Raw genomic sequence first — 5,077 nt, forward strand, 5'->3', positions numbered from 1 at the left:
CCTCATCAGGGAGGTAGACAGGTAGGAGTGATCTTTTGCACAGAGGCTGGTTGGCGGGAGAGGGCCGCGGTCAGGAGGGAGGTGGTGCTGAAGACGGCCTTGAAGCCTGTGATGGGGTGTCGCTGTTAGAGGTGCCTCTCTCACCCGGCCCGGAGGAGGCTCAGGTTATCATCAGGAAAGACCCTCTGGGGAGGGTGTTTCGGATGGATTGCTTTTGTGACTGGAGGCTGCGAGACCTAAGCCAGTAGCTGCGCTGTGGGGCCTGGTTTTGTCTTCAGCACTTCACTGGGGTGGGGTGTACAGACACGAACCTCACGCTGCATGCACGGCAACGATGTCCTTGTACTTTGTGTTAGCCTGGGTTGACTAGGGAAACAAATTCACGGACGCTCCTGTATGTGTAAGAGAGAGCGTGCTATCAAAGAGCAATCGCATATTGAGAACACATCCCCGCCCAGTCAGGATCAGGTCCATAAGTCTGATGTTAGCCCCCGCGTCTGGTACCAGTTCACAAATTCCTCTTCAGACTCACGCAGCACGTGCAATGATGCGGAGTGCAGAAGATGACAGGCTGGTGGGTGAAAAGTCTTGTGGGTCCAGTGGCGGTGGAAGCATCTCAGAGCTGGCTCAGGCCTCAGCATGGCTCCAGATGGCTTTGCCAACGGGAAGGTGAAGCAGATGGAGAGAGGCCCGCCTCATCTGAAGGCAGAATCAAGAGAGAGGACGTTCCCAGGATCCTCCTGAGAAGGCCGTGCCCACCTGGAGGCATCATCAGGCCGTGACCTGATTGACAGGCCAGACTCCACCCCCTCACTCTCTCTATCAAGGTGACACGAGATTCCCTAACTACCACACACCTTTTCGCACACGCAGAAAGCGGTGCCGCCACCACCACAGTCCTGCTGTCGGACAGTTCCTTCAGAAGGCCCCTTTGGCCCCTCTGCGCTCCATTCCCACTCCAACTCTGGCCTGGGTGCCACAGAGTGGCCCTCTGAGCTGGCAGGATTGTTAATTACCAGCCGGTTGGTGCCAATCCCTGGTGCCCCGGGGCCGTCAGGACAAACACAGCCTGAGCCTTCTCGGTCTTCACGACGGCTGGACGGCCGGGCTGACCCTCTGTGGCTGCTGCATCTCGCTGGGGCGTCCCCACCTTCTTGCTCACCCTGTGCCAGCCGTGCATGCGGTCTTCCTCAGAGATCGGTCTGTTTCTACCAGCGCCAACTCCCAGTGACCTCGTGCACGGGGGTCAGAGCAGAACCGTGTGGCTCCCAATGACTGATTCTCAGAAGCGGGTCACCAGGCCGTTCTTCTGAGGCACCTCTGGGTGAACCAGAACCCCCAACCTCCTGGTCTTCAGCCAAGCTTCCCTCGACGGGTCCGACCCAGGGACTCCTGGTGGGTCTGCGTGGCCACGTCACGATCATGGAAGCCAACAGCACGTGGCTTTCTGTGCCTGGCTCTTTCCCCTTGGGGCGTCCTGTGACCTGAGAATCATGGTGTGGCCGTGTGTCTGTCAGTGCCCCCCCCGGCCCCCCCACTTTCCATTGCAAAGTTTGCCCCGTGGCTGGGCTGGACCACAGCCTGCTCTTCTGCCCTCTGACCAATGAACAGTTTTCATAGCCTGCACCCACCCCTTCCATTGTGTTGGCCCTGGGGGGTTCATTCTGCAGGGCAGTGAGCAGTCGGCCTGTTGGCTACCCAGCACACCCTGCTGGTGCCCCCCGCCGGGCCGCACCCCACACTGGCCCATCCGTGCATTCACTCATGTACCGGACTCGGAGAGGCTTATGACTTGGTGGGGAGGGACTGAGTTTGAGCCCCGTGTTCCTGGACCCTCAGCCTCTGCCTGGAAGCCAGCACCACGCGCTTAGCTTGCCTCCTGCCTCCAGGGAGGGTTTGAGCTTCCCTACCTACAGAGCCACGCTGCTCACAGCCACCCGCCCCGGAGCACAGCCTCTGCTCAGTAGCCGGGCAGGTAGGGGAGGTGACCCCCTTTCTGCTCCTGACTCTGCACCTTCTGGGGAGAATGGCCGCAAGTGTGTGGCTCAGCTGCTCTCTCGGGAGGGTGGAGGGCCACCCTGACATTGGGATTCATGTGGGTGTCCTTGTAACGCCGGTTGCCGGGGGCTCTCAGTTGTTCCCCCTCAGCTCGCGTCATCCGTGTGTCCATCACGCCTGGCTGGATTATGCTAGGTACCCAGAGCAATGTATTTGGTCAGCAAAGGGGCATAACTGTCTTTTGGATGCTCCCCGCTCCCCGCCATTTCACTATTTATGAAAACCTCAGAGAGCACCACATAGCGGAAATCACCATTCCCAAGGGCACACTTCAGGGGCCTCTAGTCCATCCACCGTGCAGCCAGTTTCAGAACTTCCTCAGGCCCCCACAGGGGGTATCCCTGTTAGCTGTCCACTCCCTGCCCCCTCCAGAGGCTGGCGCCCATGGGTCCACTCCCTGCTTCTGGGTTTGCCTGCTCCCGGCACTCCATCCACATGGAAGGAACCGTACTCACTCCGTGGCTGCCTCTCCCTCAGTCTCTGGTGCCAAGTCCAGCCACGTGGCCGCAGGTATCAGGACTCCGTCTCTTTGGCAGAGCAGGGTCCCCTGGCGTGGCTGGACCCCGAGGTGTTCACCGCCCCTGGTGACGCACCCTCGCGTATTGGGATCAGAGCTGCAGTGCATGTGGCCGTGCGACCCGTCCACCTCCCTGGCCTCGGTTCCGAGCAGCATTGCTGGGTCACTGGGTAACTAACTCTCGGCTGACTGTTTCGGGAACTTGAAAAGGCTCAAGGGTGCCGAAGAGGAGGCTGGGGCCTTCACATAGGCTGGCCCCTCCCTCCCAGCATCCGTACTCTCTGGAAGTTATATTTCTAGTCTCTGAACACTCCCTCTTGTGGCTCCCCCCACCAGGACAAAGCTCCCCTCCCCATCCTCTCTTCCATCTTTCCGGGGAGCGATGCTCTTCCCCCTCCCACCGGAAGGCCCTTGGTAAGCTGGCTGCGTCGGTGGGCGCCTGCGCAGGAGCGATGGTGAGGCTGGCGCAGGACCAGGCCATGTTTTGTTCTGTTGTACACAGGGTCGCTGTGGGTCAGATGGAGCCGGTTCCCTGGCACCCGACAGCAACTCATTGTAGGTAGGTAGAGACACAGACAGACAGATGGCGGATGCTCTCACGCATGCAGACGACGGATCAAAGGAAAGACAGATGTAGAAGAAATCTTAAGAACTCGTCCTGACTCACAGAACCTGTAGGACGAGGCAGCACTGCCCTGTGGGTTTCAGTGTCTGTCACTCTGCACGGGAGCAGAAAGCCTCATCTTTCCTTCTGTGGAGCGGCCGGTGATTTCGAACTGCTGAAGGACTCTCAGACGATAGATGGCAAGTAGGCGGCCGATAGAGGAATGGACGCATTGGAAGGACGGTGCTGGCGAGGAGTCCTGGAAGCACTGCCAACTGCCGAGGAGCGCGAGCAGGTCCGTGGTGAGCGAAGCCCGGCCGTGGCGAGACATCGGCTCAGTACGCTGGGCTCGTCAGGAGAGACCAGTCCCTGGAGAAAGGCACCGTGCTGGGTCACTAGAAGGTCGACGGAGAAGAGGAAGGTCATCGCAAGATGGACTGACGCAGTGGCCGCCACCACGGGTCAACCGAGAACAGCAGTGAGGATGGTGCCGCCCGGGCCGTGGTTTTCGGTTGTTGTTCTGGGTGGCTGTGAGTCAGAACTGATGCAGCAACAACAGCAACAACAACAACAGAGAGGCGGAAGAGAGGTTCAGGACATGATAGATGCAAGAAGGCGACAGACGGATGATGGATGGACAGAGGATGACAGGGGACCGAGAGTTTGGTGTTGCTGAGGCAGCTCTGGCTCGCGGCTGCTTGATGTGCAGCACAAGGGAACGCTGCCTGGTCCCTGGTCACCCCACGCGCCCCAGCCTGTTGCTGAGGGTGAAACGCCAGCCCATCGCTCTGAGCAGATTCACCGCTCGCCAAACACCTTGTTCTCCTGCAGTGATGGTCCCTCGGGGGGGCAGGGCCAGGGCCAGGGCCAGGGCCAGGGCCAGTGAGTGGGACAGCAGACGCTCTGCTGTGGTCCAGCAGGGGCTTGGTTGGCTGGTTTTCGGAAGTAGACCACCCAGCCTTTCTTTCTGGTCTGTCTTCGTCTGGAAGCGCCACGCCCCTTGCTGGCGCTTGAAATTCAGTGCACGGTGGCGCAGCTTCAGTGGGACCGCTGTCTTGCAGTGAGACAGATTGACAGGTGGGCGATGGCTTCTTAGATGAAAGGTTTTCTTTTTTTTTTAAGACACTTTTTATTTGGAAACATGCAGAAATGTTGCAACACTGCAAGTGTTGCAAAGCTAGAGCAGCGCTTTGCTTCCCCCCCCAGCACCTCATCCAACCGCAAGCATTTGTCGGGCATGAACTCAATGAAAAATGCCCACTTTGCTACCACTGCCAAAGCAGAGGCCTGGGACCCTCTGAAACATAGGACACGTCTGCTCGTGGAAAGACGTCGGCAGAAGCGTGAAAAGAGAACCCACAGACCGAGAGAAGCATATGTAGCAATGAGATATCTGATCAAGGGCTAATTTCAAACAGCTACAGAAAGCGACCGCAACTTTGTAAGAAAAAGACAGCTCCCTCAACGCAACAGGGGCACAAGACACAAAGCGACAGTTTACGAAAGTGCCATCCAGGGGCTGCCACCCTAGGGAGACACAAGTCATCACCCATAAGAGAAATACAAGCTACATTAAAACAACGACGACGAGATACCACCTCACATGGACACTCTCAGCCAAACGAAACAAAACAGAACCAAAAAACCAGAAAATAAATGCTGGCAAAGAGGTGGTGGAGAGATTGGAATGCTCACACGCTGCTGGTGGGACGGTGTTGTTCAACCAGAGGGACGCCAGCGTGGCACTTCCTGAAACACAGGCACATCCAAGTACCCTGTGATCCTGCAGTCCCTCCTTGGAATGTACCGCAAAGGAGTACAGCACAAAACCAGAACACACACACACACACACACACACACACACACATGCCTCTGTTTATTGTGGCAGTTTCTGTAAG

This window comes from Echinops telfairi, unplaced genomic scaffold, assembly GCF_000313985.2.
Source record: "Echinops telfairi isolate 266 unplaced genomic scaffold, ASM31398v2 ScPeMD7_30;HRSCAF=105, whole genome shotgun sequence".
Lineage (NCBI taxonomy): Eukaryota > Metazoa > Chordata > Mammalia > Afrosoricida > Tenrecidae > Echinops > Echinops telfairi.